Genomic DNA, 13310 nt, shown 5'->3' with positions numbered 1-13310 from the left:
ATAAGAAACTAAGTTGGAGAAAATCTATTTCTTTTATTTGAAAGCATTACACGTTCGATTTTAAATGTAAACCCTTCATATATTATATTTAACAAGGTTATGTCGCACATTTAATCTATAAGTTTTTCAAAAAAAAAAATAAGAATTATACATAAACAGTTTGTTTGCCCTGTCTGAAATAAAGCGACGTGCATATTGTCATATGAATTATCTCTTCTTGTACGAAATTGAAATTGTCAGTATTTCAAACAAAACTAAAAAAACGCAATGTATACTTAAGTTTTGTAGGCGATATATAGGGTTGTGTACATGGTTATTTTTAAGATATCATGCTATTCTTTTTTTCGATAACTTTCAATCATCAAAATTATGTTCAAGTCTTATCCACCGTACAATACTATAAATTGACACATGATTGGTGAATTAATAATACCAATGATAGTTTAAATATATCAACATATTTGTATTTTCAGACACTTGAGAAGTTATTTGACAATCAAAGGACATTTTTACAAGAACAGTTTGTCAAACAAAATGCCCTTGTTGGAGAATGCCTTTCAATGTTAAAAACTTTGGAAAAAAGACCAGAAAATGGAAAGCAGCTGAATAAAAGTAAAAATGAGATTCACGTTCCTGCATATATAAAGGTATTTCATTTCTTACAGTTGTTTCATTTAATGTCACTTGGAAAAAACTAGTAGCCTTAACCAATCAAATATTCAGTTATCAATATACATGTATGCATACAGTGTAATCAATTAACATACTTGTTTTCATTTGTTTTTTTCGATACATTACTCATCATTCGAAATATAATAGTGTTTACTTTAAACTTTTTACAGCAATCTGTACGTGACGGATACAAACATAACCAGACAACAAATGGGTTAAAGTGGACCACAAAAACTGCAGCCGGTACAGTACTAAAGTGAGTATAACATGTATCTTATAACAATAATCGAATACCTAGTCCGAGATGACTTTGACATCTGAAGACCTTTTAAGAACTTGCTTGTGCAGTGGGACGAAAGAGCACACGCCTTATAGAAAACAGAGAAATTGCTGGCTTAGACTTGACGCGGCACATTTATTAAAAATTAAAAAAATCATATACCATCCGATTCCTCATTCAATGATGTTGATACCGATTGTTTATGGTCGTTCTATTGCGTCCAAGTCGCTGTACCTATATGTTGCCAAACCAAACAAAAGTATAGCAATGTCCGGATGGATGTTATTTTTTCTTTATTTATTTTTTTTAAATATTTTGTTATCAAATCAAAACGTTTATGACTTTTATGAACTGTATACCCCGCCTTTTAATTAAGTGTCCCCTGTGTGCAACGTAAATGCACCTATAGTGACAATTCTTTTTTTTTAATATAAAGGACAAGGAAGACTAGTCCATATTTTTTCTTTCTGTTATAAGTATGTTTAAAGTAATAATAAACGAACTATATGAGTTTAGCTTCAAAATAAGGAAATTGATGATGAACATATTCTTATATTCATAGATGCAATTCTGAAGAAAATAAAGCAATGACAGAGGCGATTTTGATTTATGTGAAGGGTCAGCATCAAACTGTTGAAGAGGGTGTGATCAGGTGTAAGTACATCTATAGCTGCAGCACTTATACTTATAAAATTTTGTAACAGTCGTTAGACGATCAAAATTACCTATCCAATGCGTTTTACCCTAATTGATTAATTGTCATTACTACATCGCTTTTTTTAATTCTGAGATGTGGCACGTGACCGTCATTTGGTTAAAAAAAAAAGGTCCGTTTCAAACTTGAAGTAAGATTTTGCCTCAGATTCGGCTAGCTCTGTCTTGAAGGCATCACTTTGATGTCGAGATGGTAAACAGCAATAGAAGCGCAGTTCCTTTCCTTTTTTTTTTTTAGTTTATGTACTCACTTTTTAATCAGTATATGCATGTTCGAATATCATTGAGAATTTTTCCAAAGCTGTCGTTGAAAGCGTTTGTTTGCGTCTTAACTTTAAAATTTTTTTTTCTATTATTCTTCTAAAGGTTTGCAGTGTTTTTTTACGAAACAATTGTACATGTTCCAGACCATATGAGTATTTGGACCGTTTATTTTTAAATGAAATGTAGCATGTGTATGTCATTGATTATGATTTGTTATTCATTTGTTTTGTCTTATTATTTTTGTCCACTAAAACTATTAATCAATTCACAAAATTCTTTACATTTATTTTTGTGGTTTTTATAAATAGATTTGCTTATCCTGGATGCCCCTTCTCACGAGGAACAGGGTATGGCGAATAATGAACATATATGTACATGACTTTGTCATCAATACGCTGACTTCTCGAAAAAAGAAATCCTAAATTTAATGTAAAAAATGAATATAGAAGTATAAAGAACACGTTTTCAGTTTGTCTAGATTTTTATTTATCAAAATAAGGTTTGATCAGAATGTGATGCCGAATATGTAACACTTCCTCAAACATGTAGCTATTTGAATGTGCATAATAAAGAATATGACCACATAAAATGTATTTACTTTATTATTTATACTTGTAAATAACTTGTTTCCCGGGGCTTCTTGTGTAAATAAGCAAAATATAATATCAGAGTTTTATATTGCAAAATGTACTTCTTGAGTATCGGGAATATGATATAGGTGTACTGCTCGATTTTGGTGTTTATCGTTGCAATTTCGTGATTCTAATTGTTTGATGTGAAAATATTCTCAGGGCAGTCTTTTCTAAGATTCATAGTCCAGAGTCTTCTGATTACTGATTGATCGAATTACCTTTTGCTGAGTCAAAGTGCCGGTGTCCTTTTTAACGTTTTTTAGCGTTTAGAATATTAGAAGCAAAATGCAGTTCTTTTTTGTCTTTTTTACCTCATTACGGAACAAAAAACGATAAATGACATAGGGGCATGTAGCAAGTCAAGATACACCTGAAGCTTGAAACTTTTACAGCCATATGGTACAGCAAATTTGTGCATAAGGTTATGGCCTAAGTCTCACCTAACCATCTTTATAAAAATACAAACACTCTTGTTAATTGTGAATCTTGTAGATTTGTAAATCATCAAACTATCAACATATTTGCACACACCCTTTCCCCTTTTTAACGCTTATAACAATCGAAAAAAAAACAAAAAAAAACGAACAAACAAACAAACAAACAAACAAAAAAAGGAAGAAAGAAGTTACTTAGAACATTTGGAACAGTTTATTGCGGGTAATAAATTGATATTAAATATTAAATTTAATGGCAATTACATATGAATAATTTTCAAATTTACGAAAATTTAACAATATTTAAATTAGTATATAAAAAGTTTATTTTAATTATTGCATTTGTAAACTTTAAATTTAATTCACAGTAAATGGTTTAAATCAGAAAAATAAAGACATTTGTTCTGCTTTAAATTTCTAATTTTATTAAATTTACTTAAATTTTCCCTAATTTAAATTTCTCATTTAAATAGGTTTACTGTAATTTAAAAGAAAATAAATTTTAGATTTATACAACTTTAAAAGTATATGTAAATTGGGTTTATTCTTAAAAGTTTATTGGTTATATTAAACTTAAAGTAAATACGGTGTAAATAAGATATTTTCAAATGGATTATACTAATGATAAATTTTGAAATTTTAAATATATATTAGCTTTTATATGGATATAATTTTCTAATAAATGCATCATTTCATGCAGTGGAAGATATAGCGGGTATAGGAGAGCTGACCCAGGACGTCCGTTCAACTGTTAAGACTGAGACGTGACTGATTGATGTGATTTTGAATGGAATGAATTGTTTCGTAAGGATTATATTGAGATATATTGATTGGTTAAGAACTCGTTTCTTTAATCTACTTTATCTTTTTTTAGTATATGTATAAATTGTAAATAAACGGCTGGTCGAACGAACGACCCTATATATGGGTATTTTTCAAAAAGGTGCATATTGTTAGAATCTTTTTTACTTCTTCAAATAAGCCATTTAAGGGGAGATAACTTTTTAATACAAAATATATCCTGGACTGATAGCGAAATATTTACTTGTAAAGCAAGAAAACAAGTTCAGTGACACCATTTTTTCATTTTCTTTTCTTAAAACCTATTATAAAACCTATCTTCTTGCAATTTATTAAAAAAATATATCCCATAGATTTTTTTTATGCACTTAAACGTGTTTTTGATGAATAATCTAACCAAAATTAGGCAATTGTAAGACTTTAGCTTAGAAAATAGCACAGTGACCCATACTTTTTATCATATTTTTGAAAAAAGCATAGTAAAATCTTTATTTTAAATTTGGCAAAGTATAATAAAGTTCTATCTCAAGAAATTTACACCTTTGATCATCTGACCGAATACTATGTAACGGTAGATTCCATTTTCAAATGGTTGTAATCCGAAAGAAGATCGGTATCCACTTAAATTATTCAATTTTTCGTTTGATTTTAAAAGTTCTAAGTGTAGACGATTTCTTTTTTAAATCGATGCACAAGCCATTCACGTACCTTTTACCACAATAGTTATGGAGAATAATTATTTTGGGTCATGGCGCTCTGACTTATTTAACAAAATTTTCAATATGACCTTAAAATACTTTGATTTAAGCTTAAGATTTTAAAACCCTCTGGCTACGGTAATATACCTAATATATACGTAACATATTATACTCATGAAACAATGAAATAAGTCCGAATTTTTCGACTTTCTATAAATCTGATATATAAATACAGTTTTGGACTAAATGCACGCCTGGTAAACCATCTAATCTCAACCAAAATGTTGAGACGGAAAAAAGTATTCTGGCACTTCCTGTTGAGTCTTTCTGGTTCAAAATATCCAAAATAAACACAGGGTAGGTCGACTTTTCGTCAATTTACTGAAAATCAATGACTTTTTTGTAAATAGGAGAATGTCATGCCATAGATAAATGATAATTGTAGCTAATATGTCTCTGTTTGGTTCAAAATATCTGAAATTGAAGTCACAATCACTTTTCTCCTACGGATTATCATGTTTACTTTCTTTGAATCCGATAAAACTGCTATGATATTAATGACCTAGCAAGAAACTATGTCAATTATTTGTGTTTTTTTTATGCTTTACGATAACCACGTCTGTAAATTGCAAAAATATTTTTTGTCAAGCCTATTCTAAGCAGAAAAATGAAAAATTCTAAATGGTTGAGATTTAAAGGTACTGGTTGAGTCTTTCTGTCACAATGTTGAGACTTTCTGGTAACTTTGTGTCATAAAGTATATTATTGTTAAAATATTGGCGCTGAGGTTTCAAAGTTCAAATTAACTACGACTGGCAATCCTAAACGCATGCAATATTACTATATAAAGACAAAAACTGCTAAAATAGCTATGCTTAAGTTTAATTTAAATAATTAAATGTAATTTCTGTTGTAAAAATAAAGTTATTTCCCAAAATGAACAACGAAACTTTATCAGTGAGCGGTACTATTCGAGTTTACCTTTTTGCGGTTAACCTGATATATATGTTTTCTGTCTGTGGTAAGTTAAAATCTAAATACTGATACAATTTTGATAAACATGCAGCAAAAAATGACGTTTGTTCCTCTATTCATGAATATTTGATAAATACGAGTTATTTCTGAATAAAAATTGCATATTTTTTAATGTTACTTATAAAATACAGAAATTACCGATTATTTAACAAAAAAACATTTATGTTTATCGTTTAAAACAAAAAAGTTATGTCTTTCTTTCGAAAAAGAAAATACGGACACAAATCTGAATTTTTAGCAAATATACAAAATTTCGAACTCATTTTACTCAAAAAGTAGCACATGAAGGTATATTTTTTATTGCATATTTGATTTAATGAGGTAAAAAATAGCCTATATGCAAATTTTCATCAACTTGTAAATACAGGTTCAAAACTGTATCGTATGCCCATAATACAACCACTACGACTATTCTACGGTTATGCTCAGCAGTTCAAGACCGTATCCTTTACAAAAGTCGATTCTAGTACGATCGTAATGAGGACGTTGTAACAGAAAAAAAACATGAAAATAACGAATTTTCCGTGACATTTTATGCCACTTATACCACGACCTCAACACGATTTGAATTTATTTTAGATCGCCGTGAGCGTTGTGCGATCGTGGTCTAGTGTGCCGTGGGTATTCTGAATATCCGCCCGACATTTATTAAAAAAAGGGAACTAACAGCTAGGAAATTTAAGAGTAACTCAAAACGATTTTAAGGTGGTATGGGTGTCGTCCTCCATCTTGGATCGTAAAAAACAGAGAACCAAAGGTCCAGACTTTCTATCAAGTCAGAAAAATTTGATGCAGGAATGCAGATATTTAATATGAATTTTCATTTTATGTCCGTTATGTAATGAACAAATAAAACGGACTTGTACGTAGTATGCCGAGAAATGGTAAGGGTTGAAAAGAATTAGAAAACAAATATCAGAATAAAAAGCCAATAACCTTGCCTGATCATGATTTAAAAGATCATATAAAAAAAAGATGTGGTATGATTGCTAATGAGATAACTCTCCACATGATGTAATAATCCTGTGTGTCCTCATAAAAGTTCTAAAAGGACGTTAACTACAGATTTCCGTCTTTATACCATGCAAAAAATAAAAAAAAAAAATAAAAAAAAACATTCTCTATACATTTTTCTTAAAAATCCACTAAATACAAAATGAACCATATTCATACGATCTCATCAACATATTTCAAAATAGTAAAGATCGATGTTCAATATAAACATACAAAATTCGGCATTCTTCCTAGAAAATAATTATTGAATTACAAATCTGAAAACGCAGTACCAACTTTCTTCTATTATGTTACAAAATTAAATAAATCAAATATTAATGACTAGATAATTCAAACTTGATACTGATGTAAATGAAATTGAAATAACAAATCTACATGTATAAAAATGCACAAGTGTTTAGCATAATGTCCTGTATACGCAATATCAACAATCGTTCATTATTTGCATCAGAATAATAGAAAAAATCAAGCAAACATACATAATACGAATTGTTCAAGTATTTTAAAAAGATAAGTAATATCAACATATGCAAAATAAAAAAAATCTTTAGCAGTTAATAAGCAGTTCCCATGTACATGTATATTATATATGCAAACAAACTAATGTCCGTATATTTAAAAAAAAAGTTCTCATTGAATAACATTGGAATTGGGCTCCGCTCTGTACTGAATTTCATCTGACATCATAGTAACGGATTGTCATGAGATAAATCTCACGGACAAAAACATGAAAAGTTCGCCAGAAAAAGTCGTTGTACCATCATCATAGGACATTGTCATGAGAAAAATCTCACGCACAAGTTCAAGAAAAGCATCGCTTTACACAGATTAAGAAATTGTCATGAGATAAATCTCACGGACAAAAAGTTCCAGTAAAGCATCACTGTAAACATCCGGGTAACTTGTCATGAGATCAAACTCAAGGACAAAAAGGTTCGAAATAAACATCCTCGTCAAGCATTAAAGTATAAATTGTTCAAATTGACAATTGTCTTGAATTTTACAACAAAATTCGTTTAATATGTACAATATGAGCATTCCATAAAATTAAACACTGAATAAAACATTAAAAAACGGTGTATCATGAGGTAAACCTCACGGACACAAAACGACTCATAGAATTTGTGGAGGTAGTCGGCGTTTTATCAAATCACGGGTTTTCTTGTCAAAATCGGACTCCTGTAGCCAACGGGCATTTTGAGCCGGTTCTCCTATAAAATGACCTAAATAACTCATTGTTCCGTCCATAATTTTCCTGGCAAGTATTCGTTTAACTTTGTAAAAACGATTTTCATCATTCAAAACAGTTTTGTCTCCTGGATCGGTGAAACTTTCATCTTCAAAACGAGCTGGTTTCTTTTTTAATCGGGTTGATTTCCGGATTGGGGACTGAATACTTTTCCCTTTGCACTTTTTGTTTGTTCGTCTGTCGCATTGTTTGAATTGTACGCCTGTAATGAGATGAATCTCACGTACAGAAAACTGGGATTCATGTGATTAAACATAAGGCAACTTGAAGAAAATCATAATAAAAATATTGTCAATGAAAAACTGTCTATTTTCAGTATATCGGGAACAGAAAAAAAATTTGACTACCCACGTGGTTTTCCCACTTCAGTGAAAATTATGGAAAAAAAAATATCAGTTCACATGGTTTCAGTTCAGTTTTACACAAATAAAGACCTTTGAAATTATATTTAGGGTCCTCCGCCATGTAATAATCCTGTGTGGGGATACGAGAGGCAAAATATTAGGAAGCCATAAAATTACATCCTTCAATGGCGCTTGCAAAACGAAAAAGAGACAGTACCTGTGATTACAATTACATACATGTATATAACAAAATCGTATACGGACTGAACAGTATTTCCGGAAACGCGGATTCAACCCCCTATATATATTACAATGAGACCAACATGACACAGAAATTAACAACTATAGGTAACCATACGGCATCATTAATGATCAAAGCCCATACCGCATACATGTAGTCAGTTATAAAAAGCCGTAAATATGCATGATACTAAAGAAAACCAACATACCAATAATTGTTTTTTCCTGACGCGATTTTCAATTGGTGTGTATCCGTTTTATAGTCAATTATCGTTCTGTTATCCTTCTGTTCATGTCCGTCTCACATCCGTTTTATCCTTTATATGTCGGGTAAAAATCGTTAGTGAACCTGTCTACCGGACCTCCAACCGGACGTCGACTGATAAAGTTGATACTGAACGGAATGAAACAGATATGTACGGACGTCTATAACGGATAACAACACTCGTTTCACGGAACGAACGAATTGAAAAAAAGTTATCCGTGCGGCGTCCGTTCGCGCTATCTGGTAGATGTGACCGGAGATTTAAGCACATGTTACACTTTTTTTTTTTTTTTTTTTTAACGATAACAAATATTTTATTGCATGTTACACCTTAACGGATAGCGCGAACGGATTACTTTTTACAATCCGTTCATGTCCGTAAGACGTCCGTTAATTTTCGTTTCATGTCCGTTCAACATCCGTGATATCCATCAATGGCCCTACTGTCCGGTGGAGAATTTCGAGCATGTTCAATAGTTTGAATTAACGGACATTCAACGGATGAAGTGTCCGTTGTACATCCGGTAGTCGTCCGTTTTTTTACGGATGTGCATGCGTTCTTAAAGAGTGACAAATCTTAGCTGCGGGATAATACCTTGTATACTATAAATATATATATATAGAGTATGATTGCCAATGAGACAACTCTTCACAAGAGACCAAAATGACACAGAGATTAACAACTATAGGTCAACGTACGGCCTTCAACAATGAGCAAAGCCCATACTGCATAGTCAGCTATAAAAGGCCCCGAAATGACAATAGTAACGAGAAAACTAACGACCTTATTTATGTAAAAAAAATATTAACGAAAAACAAATATGTAACACATAAACAAACGACAACCACTGAATTACAGGCTCTTAACTTGGTACAGACACATACATACATAATATTGCGGGGTTAAACATTTTAGCGGGATTCCAACCCTCCCCTAACATTGGACAGTAGAATAACAGTACAACATAGGAACGAACTATAAAAATCAGTTGGAAAATGCTTAATTCATCAGATGGACAAAAATACAAGTGGACGTATATATCAATTTCATTTTCAAAAGCACACACGGCGTGTCAATCTAGTACAAAGGAGGGTTTATGTTCATATAACATTCATTTCATGTACTCGTCCTGAATATGCATTTAGTTAGAAAATGAGTATTTTAATGACTCATTAAAACATCAATACTACAATCTGCGCAGTTTTACTCCTGTTCATGTTGATTATAAACATAGAAAAAAACGTAATAGAAAAATAACAGACCCACTGACATTTTGCTTTGTGAAATTGCTAGAAACAGTACCTATGCAAAAGTAGCTGTGTATAGTTAAAGTTAAGTGCTGATATTAACCCCCAGCACTGCAAATGTAAAGTATAGCGATGTAGATTTCGAAAAGCTAGCTATTGCGATGTCAAGTTAAGCGATGTAGGAATAAATTTTAGCGCTGGAGATATGAATTACAACATTATTGACTTTATAGCTTCTGTGCAAAACTGATTCTCAAACGCTAGACTATTAATCTCCAGCGCTAGACTATTAATCTTCAGCGCTAGACTATTAATCTCCAGCGCCAGAAAAAACACAGCTATTCACTATTAACTATTCACTTTAGTACAACCAAAGGTCTCTTTAGAAGCTGCCTGCCAAACTATACAGACACGAATAAAATGACAGTTGAAAAAGATAAGATTAAAATGACAGTTGAAATGTCAAACAATATACGGCAAGTTTATGAATTTTGGCGGTTGTACATTTGTATGTATAATTGATACTTAGCTAGTTGAAAATTTCAATCACCAGAAGATCTCAACATTAATCCAGAATATCTCAACCGATATCAGAAAATCTCAACATGATCTACTTCATAACATATTTAGCTTAATTAAATTATATTAGTAAAGAAAAGGAGCAAACTGTAATTTTATGTTTATAAGGTTTTAGAAAAATACTAATTTACTGATATATACATAGTTTATCAATGATTTCACTGTAATTTTGTCAATAGCCGACTGCACTGGCCACATTTACCTGCAGGAGAAAAGTCATTCCAATGTCATTTTAAATCATATTGGTCCGTGTTATACACGAAACAAATCCTAATTCAATTATCTATGGCATGACATTCTCCTATTTTACAAAAAAGTCATTGATTTTCAGTAAATTGACGAAAAGTCGACCTACCCTGTGTTTATTTTGGATATTTTGAACCAGAAAGACTCAACAGGAAGTGCCAGAATACTTTTTTCCGTCTCAACATTTTGGTTGAGATTAGATGGTTTACCAGGCGTGAAATGACAAATGTCGCACCAATTACATTTTTAAAGCGGATGACCATGATGGCATTCCGCTGTATTGCTTTCGCCTAGATTTTCATTACGTAATATTGATTTTGGGTATTTAACCCAGTCAGGATTCTACTTCGTCAAAATTATCTCCCCATTACCCCAGTAAATTTTCACAATCGTAGAAATGGAAGCCATTGTAGGGATGACGCGCTGCCAATTTTGCTCTTGAAAACCGATAAATTTATCCACATAGCACCATTACGATCTTTATATGTCAGTTGTATTTTTAAAAGACAAATGTATCTACTAGCTATATATATAGCTAATAAGCATCTGTCAGTTCATTATCCTGTTTGTCTTGATTTAACTTTAAACTATTGTCTAATCGGTTGTCAGGTGGATTTTTTGAAAATTCATAAACATTTAAAAAAATTCTAATTAAATATTTCGTGGAAGGGCAGATTAGATTTTTCTAGTGGTTGAAGACTATAAACCTTAGTTATCACACCCCAAACAAATGTTTTTTTCTCGAAGATATGCATTTTCATCATCAAATTTGAAAGACTGTCGTCAAGTAATTTTAGTAAAACGATAGCTATTCGAACAAACCTACTCTGTTTTTATGATTCATTAGATAGGTATTTCACTTGACCCATATATTTCATCTTTTAGTACTGTTATTTTTAATGTTATAAAGTCAACATGTAGCTTTGATATATAAAAATGATAGAATCTGAAGCGAGATGATGTACCAAATATTCTTGCTTTGTACAAAAGTACGTTTTGAAGACAAAATATTAAAACTCAAACGCGCCCTAACATAAAAAGGTGCATTCGGTTTTCTCTTTTCGATGCAATTGTTACCCATTTTTTAGAATTTTTTTCTTGAGTCACATTATGGAAGGGCAGACACGAAAATTATTGAACTAATAGACAGATATGTTCTCCGTCCGTGGTATTTAAAAAAAATCGGAAGTTATGCATTTTCTACATCCAACTTGATAGATACCCATGTCGTCGACTTAATATCTAATTGTTCTGCTTAACTATGTAATAGATACATTGAAACCTTATGCAAATGGTGTTTTTAAAATATAACGCTTCGTAATTTAAGGAAAATTGTCATTTTATTTGTTTCTATTAACTTTTAAATTTTTTGTTACTATAGTAAACATTACAGTAAGCATTTATCGCCTTCTCTAACAAAGAGCTTCGATTCTTTTGTTCTATTTCAACCGGGTTTCCGCCTGAACCGATCTATAAATATGATGAATACGTAGACGTCATCAAGTGCAAACTAACACTCCTTATCGCTAGTTATCAATTCATTTCTTCAATGAATACTCATCAAATACTTGTTAAAGAAAATAAATTAATAAATTAAAATGTTTTGTTATATGTATATACATATAAAGGAAAAATCATTTATATGTATGCACGTGCATGCGGAAGAATATCTCAAGAACGTTTACAATCTTAAGGAATGATAACTCTGCATGGATGATTAAACATTTTTTGCAAGAAAATACGAATGCCTACTCAAATCCATTCTATTAAAAAAATCGGATTATCACAGAAGAGTGACGTGTCCACCATGCACATGCACTGCACTATTATCCGATGTTCAGTACTTCAGTTCTTTGATTGATTAATTGTTGGTCTTTTAGTTATCAATGTACAAACTTCAAGGGTCTTTACGACATAGTATTGCTATGTCTGTAATTTAATATAATGTTTAAAAAAATCTTGATATATATACATGTATGTACCAAGTTTCAAGCTTAGTTCGAAGAAAAAAAACTTACACAATCAAGAATCATCTTGATAATGGTCTTTTTTCATGGATTCAAATATGGTAGACAAAGTACTGTGTATGTATCGATTTGTATAAGTACAGTAACTGTTCTTTGGTTTTTGTCTAGCTTTTTATACGACCGCAAACAATTTTTTGGGATCGTATTATGGTATGATGTTGTCGTCGTCGTCTGCGTCGTCTGAAGTCACATTTGGTGTCCGGGTGGTTATGGTTCAAATCATTTAGCAATTAGGGGCAAAAAAGGGGGAAACGAGGGTTTTTCTGTTTAAAGGACAATTTAGAAAATTTAAAAGCTGTGTAAGGGAGGTAAGCCAATTTCATTTAAAGAATAATTTTATATATATGATTGATTACCTCCCTTACACTGCTTGAAAATTGTGTATTAAGAAATGATGATTGTCTTGAGATGATTATTTGTAAATTAATATTTAGACATGTTAGAAGTGACTAATGATTATTATTGATTTTAACCATGACTGTATGGCATTTTATATTTAAATATTTTATGATGACTGTATTTAAATGAGTAGTTATTGTTGCAAACTCTTTTTGAGGGGATTAATATT

The 13310-nt window shown here is 31.3% G+C and overlaps 1 long non-coding RNA gene across 1 annotated transcript; it reads left to right on the top strand.

Annotated features, from left to right (window-relative positions):
* The first annotated feature begins 451 nt into the window (after window positions 1-451).
* On the top strand, window positions 452-1666 carry LOC143046803 (uncharacterized). Its single transcript, XR_012969287.1, has 3 exons — window positions 452-647; window positions 843-928; window positions 1515-1666. It is a non-coding gene; the product is annotated as an uncharacterized LOC143046803 (long non-coding RNA).
* Window positions 1667-13310: the final 11644 nt, after the last annotated feature.

This window comes from Mytilus galloprovincialis, chromosome 9 (genome assembly GCF_965363235.1).
Source record: "Mytilus galloprovincialis chromosome 9, xbMytGall1.hap1.1, whole genome shotgun sequence".
Lineage (NCBI taxonomy): Eukaryota > Metazoa > Mollusca > Bivalvia > Mytilida > Mytilidae > Mytilus > Mytilus galloprovincialis.
This window is presented reverse-complemented; position numbering and strand designations above follow the sequence as displayed.